Raw genomic sequence first — 18,296 nt, 5'->3', positions numbered from 1 at the left:
TTGGCCATGAACAGGACATTTGTTTATAATATGGGAGCTAGAACAAGAAGACAGAACATGTCCTTGTTTGACATCAGCTGGGACTGTGTGCATCAGGCCACTCAAATTTTTTGCCACCCTGCTCACCTCCATGAATAACTACAAAGTGCCAGAAGTATTGATTTTAGAATTACAAATACATATTAGTGAGTAGGCCAATTCATAAATATGAAATCCATGAATAATGAGGATAGTTTGTAACTCCTGCTCCTAATGAAGCCATAGAGCTAAATGCTGGAAGAGGCAGAGGAGAAAAAACAGAGAGAGTGGTACAGCCAGGAACAAACGCCATCGCGAGGGCCACGTGAGATGGGTTTTAGAGAACTGACAGAACCTACGCAGATGAAAGAGAACATCCAGGCTAATTCTTTAGTTTTTCCTCTTATGGTCTAGTAGGGTAAGGTGAAAATGTTTTCCTTCTCCTGGAAAACCTTTCTGTTTTAAGGGTCTTGTTACCTTAATACAAAGAAGTAGAAGTTACCAGGGAAATGCCAGTGTAAAACACAGTTCAGAACACCTTTCGTCTCTCTTGTATCATACAATTAAAAGAGCAATATGTATTCCCCTTAACATCAAGCACAGCAGAGGACCGTAGGAGAACCTTCAATGCAACAATGGGGGTGTTTAGCAACCTCCAGTTTAACTTCTGGAATACAGTTAAGGAATGTAGCCTCACGGTAAAGCAGCAATAAGATCTGTGCATGGTATTTCCAAAAGCTCCTGGCAGCCTGGGAGGGATCGTGAGCTGCAACAGAGGGGCCCTGCAGCCCTTGTTCATGAGTTAATAACCAGAACCATTGACACAATCCCTTTTCCAAAAAATAACTTAGATCATATTAACTACCGGAAGGCCCTTACAGCTTATCAATTGGATCATAAAACCAAAAGCCTGCTTCTTATGCAGACCCCCGTCATCGGCAGTCTCCTAAAGAACTCTCGTTGGCAGTGTTTGGAGAATTCATGATTATTCCAGGGCCAGCTAAGCAGGTAGATGATTGCTTNTGGCAGTGTTTGGAGAATTCATGATTATTCCAGGGCCAGCTAAGCAGGTAGATGATTGCTTGGACACTTCAACAGCCCTTCTCGCTGACAAAGAATGAGAGAGAAAAGGAGAGACTGAAATATTCATATCAGTCGAACATATTACTTCTAAGCTGCTTCCTTCCCTTCTCCACATAGTCAAATCTTTCTCAGCATTCAGGTTCAGATCAAATTTCATAAAAACCAAGAGACATTTGTCATTGGCTCCAGTAAAAATGAATACATCAAAGAACTTTTGCCTTCGGTAGCGTTATTATTTTTGGTACTATTTTTATCACATCAACTTATAAGATAATGCTCTATGCCTAGGCTTTTCGACTACAGTACAAACAATTACTACTCGGCCATGTGATAAATATTTTGATTCTATGACCACAGCTAAAATTGTCAAAAAACCCAAATAGATAGGAGAATACGTAAATAAACAAAATGAGGGATCTGCATTTTATTACAGGGTTGAAAGAGAATTGGAATCTGTGTGAAGTCTCATGATATCCTCTTTGCTCAAAGCATCTGTGAAGAAAGGTTACCACCGTCCCCACCGTTCTGCACTTAGTGCTTTAAGAAATTGTGTATTTAATGGCAGCAACTGCTTTTCTTTCTCTCTCTGTTTCATGCACAGAACACAGCACCTCTCCAGCCCTTTATTTTCTCAATCTCGGGAATTCTTCATTAGAACAAAGCATGAGGGAATCTGTAGATTCTGCTGACTCAGCTGGTCATTCTTTGATTTCTGGAAGAGCTGCAGGATACATCACATAATCTAAATTGTGATCTTCACCTTTGTGACCCAATTTATCACCCAACAAGACTGAGAGAGAGGAAAGTCCTGGGAAGAAGGCTTCTTAACATGTAGGGGTTAATGTTGTATCTAACCTCTAGTATAAGGAGATGTATTGTGACTGGGAAAGAAGAGAGAAGTTCTTGCTAGCGAAGGTAGAACCACCCAAAAGTGCAATAATAGATTCAAATAATTCTGGGGAAAACGCATCAATGATTTCGGATCAAAATTGGCCTTTATATATTTAGCAAAAACAGTTTGATTTTTCCCGTGGTTTTGCTCTAGGGTACTCACTCTTCCATGTGGACTTTCTATGGTTTCTGAACAAGAGTATATTGAGTCAATACTTATCAGAGCACTATCCACAATGTGAATTATTGCATGTGAAGTTTTAAATCTTCTAATATCCACGTTTAAAAATGAAAAATAAATAGGTGAAATTAATTTAATAATATATTTTATTTAACATAATATAACCAAAATATTATCATTTCCGCATGTGTTACTAGCCACAATTTAAGTATTTAATAGCTACACATGGCTAGTGGCTACCATACTGGATGGTATGACCTCCCATTTTGGAGTGACATTCTCCTCCTAATCCACACGGCACATAGAGACACATACACACACCAAGCACTTAACAAAATCTTGAATCCTGGACCATCCAGATATTATTTTTTCAGCAACCTCAGCCTGAATTCTTAACCTTTCTACAGGAAAGAGGCTTCAATTATTCCTCACCACATTGTAAAGTCAGCTATTTAAAGGATAAATGCTGTCTAGTAATAATAGTACTGTATCCAAAGTCAAAGAGACGATTTCTTGTCGGAAATTCTGACATACTCTGGATGTCTGGTCTCCAAAGTGCTGAACAACCAACATTGTTTTTCAACCCATGTTTTAAAGTTCAAAGTAATAATTTATCCCTACTGAAGATATTTGTTTCTGCATCATCCTATCCCCTAGAGAAATGTAATATTATCTGACATTCCTTGACATAATTTGACTGATATTGTGCAAGAGATTGGGAAATTCCATAGCCCTCCTTTGAAAGAGGCAGAAAGATGAGTTTCTAAACAACAATTAGAAGAGATGTTTACGAAGACTAATATAACAAGGTTTCTGTTCATGAAAGAATGGGCAGTTATATTATTCCTGTTTGGTTACATGAGCCATCCAATGTTGTAAGAGTATGTAAGGATACCAAATGTTCTGAGCATTTATTTTTATAGATTAAACAGTGACACACACTCTTCCTTCCCATTCCAGAAAATTTCATCAGTGTGAAGATGCCCAAGGTCCTGGGATATTCCCTTGTCAGAGGGTATGTTTTCTCATCCCAAGTTTTCTCTGTTTCGAGTTTATTTACAGGGTTTGAAGAACTTTCTGGTTTAACGGTTATCTCCTAATGACCACTATGTGTCTACTATCATGTCTTCAGGTAAAATTAGGAATTAGATGTAATTTCTATCTTATATCCAATAATAAAATTAGCATAAAAACAGATTCTTTTATTACAAAATAGTAAATATTATAGTGCAATCTGCTGCCCAGAGAGAGTTCCTATTACCCTGGCAGTGCAACAGAAAGAAATAAGGGAATTAAGAGTTCAGATAAAAATTCAATTTCTGAGTCTTATCTGTTACCTAGTGAAATGTTCAGAAATCCCTTTACATGGATACAAAAAGGAAGACACCGGTACAGGGTAAGACAAAGCTATCTCCCTTGTCAGGTAGAAATTCAATTGAGTATCCCTCTGACTCAATAATAGTGCTTGGCACATACTATGTATATACACAAGTTGGTTAAATAAAACAAGCAAATCACTTGGATTCTCCCTGTCCTTCACCCATAAGACAAAGCTATCTCCCTTGTCAGGTAGAAATTCAATTGAGTATCCCTCTGACTCAATAACAGTGCTTGGCACATACTATGTATATACACAAGTTGGTTAAATAAAACAAGCAAATCACTTGGATTCTCCCTGTCCTTCACCCCTAACCTCAATACTATGCTGGAACCCTCAGAATTATATCCATGCCCAAAGGGCTGGCCAGGGCCATTACCTATTCTAACAGCCCAGCTCACCTAGATTCCTGCCTGCGGGGGCAGTGTACCCAAAGTCCCCTGGGATCACTCTGGAGACTCCAAATGCAGAGAGAGCTCAGGGAGCCACTGGATCCCCCATGAGAAGGTCTACATCTGCCTCCTTTCTGCCACAGCCTCCGCTGATGGTTGAAGGTTGAGCTTAAAGTTCAATGCTCGTTGTGGTTCCTGGGGTTGCTAAAATCCATCTTGAAGCCCCTATTACTTTAGCTCTGATTCCCATTTGCTGCAGTATCTGATTTTTTAAAATTGGGATTGTTCCCAAACCATCCGTATTAGTCCATTTTTGTGTTGCTATTATAGAATACCTGAAACTGTGTTAATTTATAAACAACAGAGGTTTATTTGGCTCACAATTTGGGGACAGCTGCATCTGGAGCCAGCCTCAGGCTCTTCTGTCCACGGCAGAGAGCAGCAGGTAGCTGGATGGTACAAGCAGATCGCATGGTGAGAGGAAGCAAGACAGAGCAGAGAGGGCAAGAGAGAGAGACAGACTCTCCTCTTCTTTTTAAAGCCCTCGGAACCACACCCCAACCACCATTTTTAATCCATTCACTACTGCATGGTCCTACAATCCAATCACCTCTTCAAGGCTCCACCTTTCAATTACCATAATAGGGTTTCCCACCCTCTTAACAGTCACAGTGGGGGCTGAGTTTCTAATACATAAAACTCGAGGGACACAATTCAAGCTTCAGTGAGTTTCAGGGGGACATAATTCAATCCACTACACCATCGAAGAACTGGAAAAAAGCAACAAACCTGCAAAAGGAACAGGTAAAATATTGGTGAAAAAGCAGTCTAGGCTACAATCTTGATTTTCTATCATGCTAGCATGTGTCCTCTGCTGGTGAGAAGATCCCCTCTCAATAGGAAAGGGCTCACTGACAAAGCTCATTTCATACAATAAGGTCTCCACAGTTTATGTCACCTTTTGTTCATTATCACCCACCATTATTGGTAAACCCTAATATTTCAGGGCTGAAGGTTTCCACTTAAACTCTGTGGCATATTGAGTCTGTCACTGGTGAACTTCAGTCTGAGAACATTTAGGTTCTGATAATACTCATAATTCAACCTGGTTCAGAAGTTCTGAAAGGCTATAAAATTTTAGATATTTTGTAGGGTTCTCCTGATCGTATTTTTGTAACACACAGAAATGAGTAAGCACTGGGAAGTTCTAAATCTCAAAACCCACATAATAATTATAACTACAGTTGATCACATGCCCATCCTTCATTTCTTTGCTAATCCTGTATTAATCAGGCATCTGCTCGTGCCAGGCACTCTACCAACTGCTGTTATCCATCGGTGAAAAGACCAGTTGTGTTCTGGTGGAAGAAATGGTAAACATCAGTCCTGCTTACTGAATTGGAAAGGGGCTAGAAGTGGGACAGATTTGGTCGGAGGAAACAAGTGTTTAATTTTAGATATGTTAGTTTTATGAAGCCAGTGGAACATTTCAGCACAAATGTTGATTGTGCAGCTACAGCTAAATGAGTCTGGAGCTGCAAGGAGAAAGTTTTGGATGAGAACTAATATCTTGGAGTTTTCAGCATGTGACTGGCACTACCATGTTCCCAGCCTTACAAAGTCTTATGAAGAAGTACGTAATGACTTTTCTGCCAACGATGTACCACATATACGATAGTGGTCCCATAAGATTACAATGGAGCTGAAAAATTCATATCACCTAGTGACATCATAGCTGCTGTAATGTCATAGAGCAACACATCGCTCACATAGGAGCAACAGGCTGTACCATAGAGCCCTGGTGTGTAGCAGGATACACCATCTAGGTTTGTGTAAGTACACTCTATGATGTTCACACAACAAAATTGCCTGATGACGTATTTCTCATGACATACCCTTGTCGTTAAGCAGTGCATGACTGTAGTGAATTGTTCCCATTTGGCAAATGCTAAGACTGATGACTAGGGAGGTTAAGAAACATGTGTGAAGTCACACAGTTCACAAGGTGACAGGCTCTAGGTTTAGGTTTTCATATCCCTTACTGCAAAGTCTCTATGATTAACTATTTTTATGAACATGCTAAATACAGGACACAGCTTTTTAGCTAATTGGAAACTGGTTCCCACCCTTCAAAAGACGAAGTGACTTCTAAGAGGACAGTGGTAGGCTCAGTGAAAATGATACTAGTAACAAGGATAGAGGACACTGGACAAGCCTTGGAGTTGAGTAGATTGTGGAAAATTTGAGATATCCATTGGAAATGATTCCAGCCTTACCTCCTATACTGGTGAACTTTGGTCGATGTTAAGGAAAGTTTGAATAAGCACTTGACATGGTTTGTGATATTTCAGTCACACAAAGTCCACCAAGACCCAGGCCTTGTCTTCAGGTTTGGCATCATATTCTTCTTTTCTTTTCCACTTCCTTCCATGTTAGCAATTTTTTTTCCAAGTTATCCAAAATGACAGCGATGAGTTCTTTGCCCATGGATTCCAAAATCTTAAATGGGTTGTTTGTTTGTTTGTTTGTTTTGGTGGGTGTCTTCTGTCAGAAAAGAAAGATTCCTTTAACTGTGGGCATGGCTTAACAAGTTTGCCTTCACTTTCTACACAGCTCTCTGTAATGTGAAATACTCCTGAAGATATATTCTATTTCACCTTGTCACCAACAGACCACACACCTTTTTCATTATAGCTGTAGAGTTCTCTCACTCCATTAAATTCATTACCAGGGTATGTTTAACTGTTCCTTGCCACCTGAGTTTTTCTTGGAAGCTTCTCATCTCACTTCCGTGGCATTGGGCCTAATGCTAACTTGTGGTCATCCACTATTTTCATATTTCTCTTTCTCTTGCTCACAGCCCTTGATAATGGTGATCCAGCTGGAATTTGTGCTCCAAGGAAAGCCCATGTTCTTGTCTACACTGTAAATCCACCCATTAGACTGTAGGATCTTTCCTCTCCTCTATATTTAGTTTCCTTGCTGAAAGCACCATGTCTTTGAATCCACATCTTTGTACACACATCCTATACTTATGGCTTTGTGCTAAAAATGCTTTAATGTACTTAATATGTCTGCTGAACACATGAGTTAATGAATAAGTGGATAAATGCATCTAGAGTCCTAATGGTTTAAGATCTTGTTCTCAATCAAAATTCAGAATTGAAAATAATCCGATGACTAATCTTTCAGTATGGTAGATTCATCTGACATGGGGTTAATATATTACTCCTTAGGATAACTTGCATTTTTATAAAGAAATATAAAAGTAATCTTTTATTTTAATACTACAGATATGATTTGGCGGGTAGTATATGGGAGGGAAGGATAACTCATCGATTCTCAACTCTATAAAAATAGTCATCTAGTTCATCTAGATGTAAGAATAGCTTTGACACAAAGTGACATTTTCTAAAGAAAACATGCAAAGACATTGAACAAGTACTTTCGCCATGTTATCTTGAATTATTCTTTCAAAAAATGTTTATTGGGCAGCTATATGAGAAAGACAAACAGAAGTTACAAAACGTGAAAAAAAGTTTCCCAATATCAGTTAACTTTATAAAAGGTAACATCTCTTATGCACTTAACATGATTAAAAAAGAAATACATATAAAGCAATGTAAATCACCATTATAATTATTATTATTATTTATAAATCTCTGTAATAAGTATTTTACAAGGGTTAATATATTGGACCCTCACAATAAGCCAGTAGGATAGTTATTATTTTCTCTATTTTATTATTATTTAAATAATAATTGTATTAATTAGGATTCAAATTCTGTTCTTATACCATGTTCAGTAATAACAGTCAATATTCATCAAGCCCCCTTGTGCCAAGTGCTTTACATGAATCTTCTCACTGAAATTTCACATGAATTCCATGTAAAAGGTATAATAATATCTATACATGAAAGGGGAAACATACTCAGAGCAATTAGTTAAGTAATTGACCCAAATCATGTAAAATGAATACAGGGTATATAGTTATTGGGAAGCAGAGATCGAAACCCATGAGACCAGAATCCAGAATGCCCACTATTAAATCATCAAACTGCATTCATTACATGATACTTGGTAACGAGTTAGCTACTTAACAGTATGCAAACAAGATGCTTCAGGGACTCAGCAAAGATGAGTAGATTCTAATAGGTAAAGTCACAAAGACTTCTTAGAAGGGGTGGTCTTGAAACACTGGTCTTGAAATACATTTTACCGATAGGTTGGAACACAGAGTCACAAGAATTGCAAACAGCACACAAGTTAGTGTATGGAATATTTATCCTGCCTGAGTTCTGAGGTTCTGTTTCATTTATTTGTGCTCTAAAAAGCTAGTAGAGTGTTGACTGAATGGATAATATGTGGAGAAATATGGTAAGCAATAAAACAAAAGAGGTGACAACACAATAATGGCCTTCTCTATTCAGATTGTATTGATTATATCTGCTAAATATTTGCAGAATCTTACGGCTTTTCTCTATTCTGTTACTCTAATTCAGGCCAACATTCTCTCGTTCTCAATTACTTCACGAACCTTATAAATCTACACTTGTTCCCTTCTAATCTATTCTTCAAAATGAAGCAGCGTCGGGCCAGCCCGGTGGCGCACTGGATAGTGCGCCGCTTGGGAAGCGCGGCGGCGCTCCCGCCCGAGGGTTCGGATCCCACATACAGACCGGTTCCCGCTCACTGGCTGAGCGAGGCGCAGGAGCAATGCCGAGGGTTGCGATCCCGTTGCCGGTCCCCGGTCCGGTGCGGGGGCAACACTGAGGGTTGCGATCCGTTGCCGGACACGGAAAAAGACAAAAAGACAAAAAAAAAAAATGAAGCAGTGTCAGCATTTCAAAAGCTAGATTTGATCATGAAACTTTTCATCTTCATCAAATCTGAACCTTTTCATTCAGCCTCATCTTCTGTTTCTGCCTTTCCTTCGGTTTCTAGAAAGCTACTGCTTAAGGATCTCTATGTTTTCAGTCCATCATCCCCTCATTCCTTCATGTCCTCCCACTGCTCTGTGTTTACCCTTCAAGCCTCAGCTCAGATGCCACTTTCTTCAGGCAATCTTTCTAACCTGGAACCTGATGTTACCAGGCTAGATAGAGTGTCGAAGCTAAGTGCTCCTGGGGCACCTTCTTTCTGCCTAGGCTAGCATTTTTTCCGTGTAATTTTGATTCCCAGCCTACTGATCAGGATCCCACCATTAGATTCTATGCTCTGTGAGGCCGGGGGTCATGAACTAGGCCTGCACTACTTCTGGCATTCAGGGGGTGCTTAATAATTATCTACTGAATCACTGATCAAGTAAAGGTAAAAACAAATGAAATGAAATAATAAATAAAAGTTAGGCATGGAGGCATGACCCAACTCTGAAAGAATACTTGATAGCAAACTAAGTAAATTTGATTTGATTTAACAGGCAATAAGAGCACACTGGAAGTTTTCAAGCAGAGGGAAGGCACATTCATTGTCCTGTTCACTCAAGAATATCTAAAGATCATCTGAAAGATATTCCACTAACGTTGGGGAATACCTTTTTGGAAAAATATTCCTAGATATCAGGGCTTCCAGTCAAATGGAGTGATATTTATACAAATATGTAAAAATACAAAACACTATAATAATTTAAATAATGGGACTATGAATAAAAAACACATATGTACAACATGCTTCAGGAGAATGGCTGCTCAGACGAGGGAGGGCTTGGAACTGAGACCTGAAGGTAGTCTGCCCCTCTGACAGGCTGGGGGCTGGACTCCTGGCAGGGAGCAGTGTGGGCAGAAACAGAAAGGCTTGAGGGTGTCTGGGGTAACCAGGAAGCTGGGAGAGGTGGGCCTTAGAAAGAATACCACATACACAGAAAGGTGCAGCATGGACTGACGTGGGAGCGATCAGAGACAGGGCAGTTATTTGAAGACTTTTGCAGAAAATTGGGGTGATGGCAGGGTCTTGAGTTTAATAGTCAGACCAACATGGGGTCACTCCACTCAATAGACATTTGGACTGTGGCAACTCAGCTACTCTCAAAGTATCTTTCTGAACTATAAAATGTGAACTATAGCACAGAAACCTAATTGAATAATTTCAAATATTCAATCAGAGAGAGCGAATAAATACCGGTCATATGGTAGATGTTTAAGAAAAACAGTTGCTATGAGTTATTGTAATAATCATTGAATTGAGGTTGCAGCGATAATAAAAATGGAGGGGATCATTTAGAGGACAAAAGTCACCAAGAACACAGTTTTGGTCCCAGGCAAATTGACGTAAAGCTCTAGCACATTATAGGATATGATTCCTGGGGAGCTTTAGTTAACAATGGCCAACCCAACTCAGTTGTTTATATTTATTGAGCCACTTTATGTGTTTTTGTCTAGTGCCTTTCAATTTCTTACGTCTATTATCTAATAATCCCCTGATTCCAATACAATAGCTGGTGAAGTCAGCCTTCCTGGCCAAAAGGCAGCCATGGATGTTAATCTAACTCACGGCTCCCCAGACAAATACTTTATTAGTATTACGAAGTAGTATCACTACTCCTCAGACAAGTGCTTTATTAGTATTATGAAACAAACAAACAAACAAATAATCCCTGCAATTTAGGATCTTAAGCTAAACGTTGTGAAGTGACACATAAACACTGGAATGAATTATACTACAGGAAGAACAAAAGAAATAGAGAAACACAATAGCAAGAAAGTATAAGTGGGGTAAATACAGCAAATACAATTTGTGCGTGTGAAGCTGAAATCATGCTTTAGAGCAATTAATGTGAAAAACGGATAAATATATTTTGAAAGATAGGAAAACCTGTCTGAAAAGTTCAGACATTTTTAAAAAAGCAATTGGGAGTCATTATATGTATCTGAGTAAGAAAATTGCATTAATAGGTACCTAGAATATGAGGACTGAGAGGCAACTAACAGATTAATAATGCCAATCTGCACACAATCTTATGCCAGGTCAGCTACATAAGAATTATCTGCAGATCCTTACAAGATCGTAAATGACTATAGTCTAAGATTGGGCTATTTAGGATCAGGGAGAAGGCAGTAACCTGAATTTTTTTTTAATGACTACAGAATATTCAAGTATGTTATAAGGTTTAGAAACCACTGATAGTCCAACCCCCTTTTTTAAATGAGGAGAATGAAGCCAAAGAAGTGATATGACGTGTTTGAATACTAGCTGCATAAATAGCTAACAGCTGCATCTCTTATGCTTTTTCAACTTATATGTATAAGACTGGGAACCTGAAAGTAGCGTATTAGAAGGTTAAGTGTTCTGGAGAAAGGGAGCCCAGGTAAAAAACTGTGATCACAATCCAAGAAATACTGTGCTAGAGTAGTTAGTACCAAGACTAGAGAGATGGGGAGGTGGGACAGGAAGTGCAGTCACTTTAAACAGACCAAAAGTGTAATTTAATATAAGAGATGGCAAAGAGGGTGGACACTCGAGGCTCTCAAAGCTGATGCTGGGAGCAATATTTATGACCTGAATGACTAATTTAAAAATCAAGAGGAAACAGAGAAGATTTCAGAGTGCATATAGAAACCTCCAGAGTTGTCTCACACTTAAATAATGTGCTCTGTCTTTACCCTCCCTTTGATTAGCAGGAGCTGAAAGGAAGGAATTAACTTCTTTCTAACTTGAAGACATCTGGAGACCATACTCTCCTTCATGTCTCTAATGTCGAGTCCCTGATTCAAGTTACATACAACTAGTAAGGGGAAAAGTTCCGTTTGCACACTATTGGTTCACTTCCTTTTGTTATTTCTGCCTATCACAGAGCAATGAATAAAGTGTTTTCTAAGACCCAAATCCCTGACCCCTGGTCAGAAAAGAACCCTGACTCACCAGCCACAGGGAACAGCCTCAGTCCACCCACTGCAGTGAAGACAGCCTCAGACTGGAACACAAAAGTCACTGGGCATTTCCTTAAGGCAGGGGTGGGGACATCTAATCACTGATTGCAAAACTGCTGCTCAGAATTTCTAGGTACATTGTCAGGAAGTCCCCTATACTCAGCAAATTAACTTTCCACTCCTGAACTCTAGTTTCTTTCTTTGGGGGAAAAAAAGGAGGGGGGGAATAATAAAAAGATTGTCCTGTAGTCCAACACTTCAAATTGGTTTTTCCCTCCTCCTTTTCTCTCTCCACGGCCTCCACACCTTCTTCTCTCCATTCTTCTCTTCTCCTTCTGATCTCTTGGTATTTCTACCTCTGCTCAGTACACCCATGGGGACATACACACTCATAAAAGGGAAGAGCTCATGCTATATCTAATAACCTGCTGAGGTCAAGAAGAGGAACATTCAAACATTCAAAAGTGAGCTTCCATAGTCATGTGGCTACCTCTTGATCTATAGCAGCTGACACTGAGAAAGAGCCATCTAAGTCTGCAGAGCATTGACAGAAGAGCCAGGTGCTCTGCACTGAACAGAGAAAACCATCCCTTCACTAGCCCCATCTATTATACTAGACCTAGGAACCTTGACCAGGAGGGAGTTTCAATACTCTTACCCCAAACTTCCCCTGCCCCCCACCACATACACTTACCTGTTCACAGACATTGATACCACCTACTTATTTTAATATCCTGAGAAAAGGTAGAAACATCTTATTAAAGTCACCTGTCAGTGGTGGGCATCTGTGCCAACCATCCAGCAGCTCAAATGAAAATTGGACCTAAAAGAGAAAGGAAAGTCTGTAGACCCCTTTCCTGAGTGCAGAATCTTTGCTTAAGCTGGAAAAAGCTGCAACAGACATAGCAAAATAAATGATCAAAAAGGACTTGCATCTGTAAGAATCATAGCAATATGCATATATAAGCATGGAATTACCTCCCAAGCTGTTTAAATCTGCTGCTGGATCTGACTGCTGTGATGGATGCAGGCAAAGTAAAGGTTACTCACTTGTCTATTAGGGGCCCAGTGGAAGTGAAGCAAATGGTTGTTTTCTAGGGGGTGTGGGTCATAACAGTTTGTATCTGGCTTCCAGATTTGCTGACTCACCAAAGAAACTCAAAGCTCATTTGGAAATAAGGACATTATTGGAAAATAAACACGTCCAGAGCTGCTCCTTGTGTTTTCAATTAGAATAGCCAACATCCAGGAAAGTAGAATGGATGAAATATCTAGAGCCCTACCTTTTGGTAAATTTCCTCCACATGACAGGACAAGGCATATTCTTGCAAATTTTTAATGAGTTTCATAGTAAAAAAGAGAGCCCCATATGGGATGTCACCAAGAAACATTATCTGTGAATAAAGCACATTCCAAGTCTCATATCAGGCTCTTGCCTGTACATAGACAGGGAGCCTCGTGTTTGCACTCCAGCTGTGGCTTGCAATTGATTTCACCTTGTTTTCTATATGCTGTCTGACATCTTTCAGTGAATATATTCAAAGTTTAGTAAGTATATTTTTACTGATACTCAACAAACATAGTCCCCATCCCCTCTAGGACTATGCCACAGATATTAGGGTGGCATTGTCCTAGAGTACAAGGAAACAAAAATCTAGTAGAAAAGGAAGGAGAGGAAGAATGGGATAAAGGGGAGTGATTGGGCCTTGGGGAAAAAATATCTGAGTGTTCATCCCAAGGGTGCTACTTACTGACCCTGGTTTAAGTTAATTACACATCTGAAATGCAACAGCCTCAGCTGTAAAGGGGAGGGTAATAATTTCTGCCACAAAGAGGTATTTGAGGAATAGATGTAACACAAGACATGAGTCTGGGAGAATATAAGATATATACTACCCAGACTATACAGGGTAATTATATTAATAACTTTTCAACTTACCTACTTTACAAATAATTTTAATTAAAATTAAATAATATTGACCATAAGATATTTACCCAAAGAAAATGTTAAACAAATATGAATATGGTACCAACAGAATGAAAGTACAAACCTAGAAAGAGTTTAAGAGGAAAAGCTTACATCCTAGTGGAGGACAAAAAGATTTTATAAAGAAGAGAAATACTAAAGAAGAACTATATTAATTATATAACATGGTAGACATAGATGTAATAAAGACATTTAAAAATTATACAAAGGAATGTATAGGGAAAAAGCAGTAGTAATAGCTGTGTGTATAATCATGAACATATTCTTTAACCAAACCTTTTAGCCAATATTAATGGTAACGGCGGATATATTAATGATTAAAATTCTATTTAAAACCGCAGGTGTCTCGAGAGATTGGTTCTAGTTAAAGGAAGTTAATGTATAGAAGAGAGGGTGGAGGTAGGCATGTCTGCAAGTCCTTTGTAGAATTAAGGGAGTAGACGGTCATTTTTCTTCAGGAAATCACTACTACAGGGTTGGGTTTACAGAGGGGAATGTGGAGCTTGTTTGAGGAATGGAGAATTGGATCTTCTGTGAGTCACCTGAAAAGGAGGGGTGAGGACAGTGAAAGAAAAGACAGGAGTAGGCAAGAAGGATGTTGGGAAGCAGTGGTCTGCAGAGGCTTAACAGCCAAAGGTGAATGTCTTAGCAGAAGGTCGGGATTAAAGGATTTTCAGGAATAGTTATGTCTAATATCAAAGTCTGCAAAATTCACTCAAGCTGGAAATGCATGGGTTTTTTGCATGCAGTCATTGTTTTTGGTCACTGGGGGAAAAAATCACTGAGTCCTACATCAAGACATGGTCAGCATAAGGCAGAACCAGGCTATCTCCTGAGGGATGACATCTCATTATAGAAAATAATCTGTAAACTAAACCATTTGAGCAGAGGCAGGGCCTTAGGGCCAGAGGTGACCAAGAGAATGTGAGTCCCCAGGAAACTGCAAATCGTAGTAGATGAAAGGATTCAAATAACTTTTATTTAAATCTTGATAAGGAAAGTAACCTCAGTTAAGCTACAACATAGCAACATATTTAGTAACAGCAACCATTTAATGTGTGCTTCGTGCTGTGTCATACTCACAATTCCACATACATTATCTTATTCAGTCCTTAGAATAATGATGTTTGTATTCACATATATTAGTGAGGAATCAAACAAAGCCCAGAGAGGACAAATGACTGGAACTAGTTTAACAAGTACTAAATGGCAGGGTCAGGATATAATGGCAAGCTCTTACTCCAAAGCTTGCATTTAGAATCATTCGGAGGTATTCTGCTTTATACACTTCATACTCTGTTAAAACCCAATTTAACTTAGGGAACCGATATGCCCTACATAGTTCTGCTTTTCTGTCCCCATCCCCTCCTCCCCTGCCCTTACTGTTCTTCTATAAATACATGGTGTCCGGGTAAATTGGACTGCTGGGGGATCCCAACATTGTGGGCCTTTTCTATGCAGAGTCAGATTTTCATTTACTTCAGTGTAGACACTCTTCTATTTAATTCTCTGTTATCCCTCACAGTTCCAGTAAAAGATTTCACACCATAGAGGAGTTTAATAATTACTAATTCAGTGAAAGTATATGTACATTTGGTCTCTGTAGATAAAGGGAATTGAACGTGTAACTGGGTAGAAGGCTTGAGTCGATCTTCCGAAGTCTCATCTACAGTTCAACACAGGGCGCACACTCTAATAGGTAGGTGCGAATTTCTGTATTGGTAGCCCCCAATAACAGAGTGTCCTGCACACAAACCCATTACCAGGTGTCGAAGAGCAGAAAGCAATATAATTCGTCTCTATGCTGTCGTCCTCAAAATCTTTGGGGTCCCGTAAGAATACCTTTCCAGAGTCTTTTAACCACACCATCCCTTGGTTCTCTGGAAAGGCAAGATTTGGTTTCTTGTTTCTACCAACTACCAAGAGAACTACTTTCTCTTCTAAAATTTTGTTCAGCCACATTTATTAATTTGTTTGTCCCTGTATTTCATTCATATACACATACATGCATCCATCTCAGGAACTATCTTTTCAACAATTCTTATCTCTTCTAAGCCTCAAGTGAATTCTAACAGATTCTGAACCTCAAAATCTAAAGACTAAAAGTGGTATCTCTTTAGTTGAAAATGGAACAAATATCTACCAACCAACCACACAATTCACAGAAGCCACAATCCTGACTGGTGACAATAGATGTTCTTTGATATTAAGAAACAGACACAAAGAAACTGAAAAATAATGGATTCATGCAGATGACGAGGTCAATATTTAAATGTCTTGTGTTTTTACAGACATCAGCACTCACGACCACAGCAGTCCTGGATGACAATCACCGGGGGTTTGTCCTTTAAACCTGGCAGTTCCAGGTGTTCAACATCTGAAAGATGGTGTTGACTTCTGATACATCTGAGACTTGCTCAGGGTATTTCTTCCCACAGATGCCACCCTAAAAACAATGAGACATGAACACCAGGAAAGTAGCGCCAGAGGCGCGGTGCCCTGGGCAGGCAGAAAATGCTTGCAGCTCTGCAGCCATGTCCTGGAAGAAACCATATTCCTGATTTTGGACTTTGTAATTCTTCACTATTATGGCACCTTGGAAATTCAATAAACAGACAGTTAAGGAATTTCTTAAGGAATTTTATGAAAATCAATAGATTGGAAAAGAAAATTTAAGTCACAATTCAGAGAAAGGTGAAGAAAGACAAGGTTATAGAAAGTCATCCAAGGATTTCAAGTAGAGAGAAGGGTATATTACTGAGTTACTAGAACACTTCCCAATTTAAAGTTACACCAGGTTCTTGCTAAAAGACTCTTGCATTTGTTCAAAGGGGATACATAGTTATTATCAACTACACTTTGAGGGGAAATTTAAATTATAGACTCTCAAGAGAGTGTTTCCTGGTGCTACAAGCAAGCTTTCTAACATTACTTAGGAGTACAAAGGACATGACCATTGTCTCTACAGTATGACAGGCCTCACCAGAGTGGAGAGATTTTCTTTCACACCAACATTGTATTCCAGATCTTCCAGCAGCATCTTCCTCTGACATCAACATCAGCTCTGGCCCTCCTAGGAAGATTGTCAAACTCCATGTTGCAGATAATCAGGGCAAGACATGTAAGTTGACCTTTCCATTATGGGATAAATCTGTAGGAAAGGAAAATTGGATGAAGTCTTATTTTCTTTAATTCGGTATTCTTTCAAGTTTAAGAAAACTTCCCCTTCTTTAGTCCTATCAAGAAACCAAATTCCGTGAACCATAGATTAAAATCAGGGAAGGGGACTGAGTCCTATTTCAGGAGTGGGAATAGAGTTTGCAAATGTCCAGATGACATCTGAGTGCCTGATTTTATTTTGGACTGGTGGGATATTGAAAGATGCACAGGCTTCAAGTCCAAAATAACTGAATTTTAAAACTGACTCCTCTGCTTTCTAGTTGTTTGACTTTGGGCAAAATATTTTGGAATTAATATTTAATCCTATGCCTCAGTTTCCTGATCTCTAAAATGGTTTATTTTGAGGGTTAATGGTATTATTATATGAAAAATGTTAAGAACAAAGGCTGACTCATAGTAAGCATTCAATAGCTGCCATTGTTGTTGTTATTATTATTTACTCAAGGAATGGAGCCAAACTTGTAACTCTCTCCATGAGCTGGGAATTCCCTGCCTCCATGGCCTCACATTCAAGAGGGGAAGACAAATGAAGCCCAGGGTTTAACTGGGATATTCAGAATGTTAGCATGAGGTAAGTGCTAAGGAGAAGAAATTAGTTAGGAAAGTGGCTGATGAAATATTAGAAGACTCATTAAGACTGTAGACAGAGGAGCCAGGGAAAGCCCGGTCACTACTTTTTGTAAGCACATGTTCAATTCCTTATCCCAGAAATAAACTCAATGTGGCAAATTTATCTTATAGATATATCTGATGGAAGATGGACTGATAACAAAATGCAGATGGTCCTTCATGTTTATCAGTTTCTTTACCAAAAATACTCTTGGGATTATTACCTTATTATCTTAAGAGTATAAGGACCCAACATTACTAAACCATTCATATTGTATGTGTTTGGTGCCTGTATGTAACATATCAAAATTAATTTTTTTTTTTTTTTTTTTTTTGGTGACCGGTAAGGGGATCGCAACTCTTGGCTTGGTGTCGTCCACACCACGCTCAGCCAACGAGCGCCGGTCATCCCTATATAGGATCCGAACCCACGGCCTCGGCGCTCCCAGCACCGCTGCACTCCCAGCACCACACTCTCCCAATTTTTTTTTTTTTTTTTTTTTTTGGTGACCGGTAAGGGGATCGCAACTCTTGGCTTGGTGTCATCCACACCACGCTCAGCCAATGAGCGCCGGTCATCCCTATATAGGATCTGAACCCGCGGCCTCAGTGCTCCCAGCACCGCTGCACTCCCAGCACCACACTCTCCCGAGCGAGCCACGGGGCTGGCCCTCAAAATTAAATATTGAAAGCCAGATTGCTATTGTTTTTA

General features: G+C 39.4%; 2 pseudogenes; both read right to left on the bottom strand.

Annotated features, from left to right (window-relative positions):
- Positions 1–1,606: 1,606 nt before the first annotated feature.
- Positions 1,607–7,397, bottom strand: LOC103609714 (annotated as a pseudogene).
- A 5,137-nt stretch (positions 7,398–12,534) lies between these two features.
- LOC103609713 overlaps positions 12,535–18,296 on the bottom strand; it is a 6,458-nt pseudogene continuing 696 nt past the window's right edge.

This window comes from Galeopterus variegatus, unplaced genomic scaffold (genome assembly GCF_000696425.1).
Source record: "Galeopterus variegatus unplaced genomic scaffold, G_variegatus-3.0.2 Scaffold9982, whole genome shotgun sequence".
Classification (NCBI taxonomy): Eukaryota; Metazoa; Chordata; class Mammalia; order Dermoptera; family Cynocephalidae; genus Galeopterus; species Galeopterus variegatus.
This window is presented reverse-complemented; position numbering and strand designations above follow the sequence as displayed.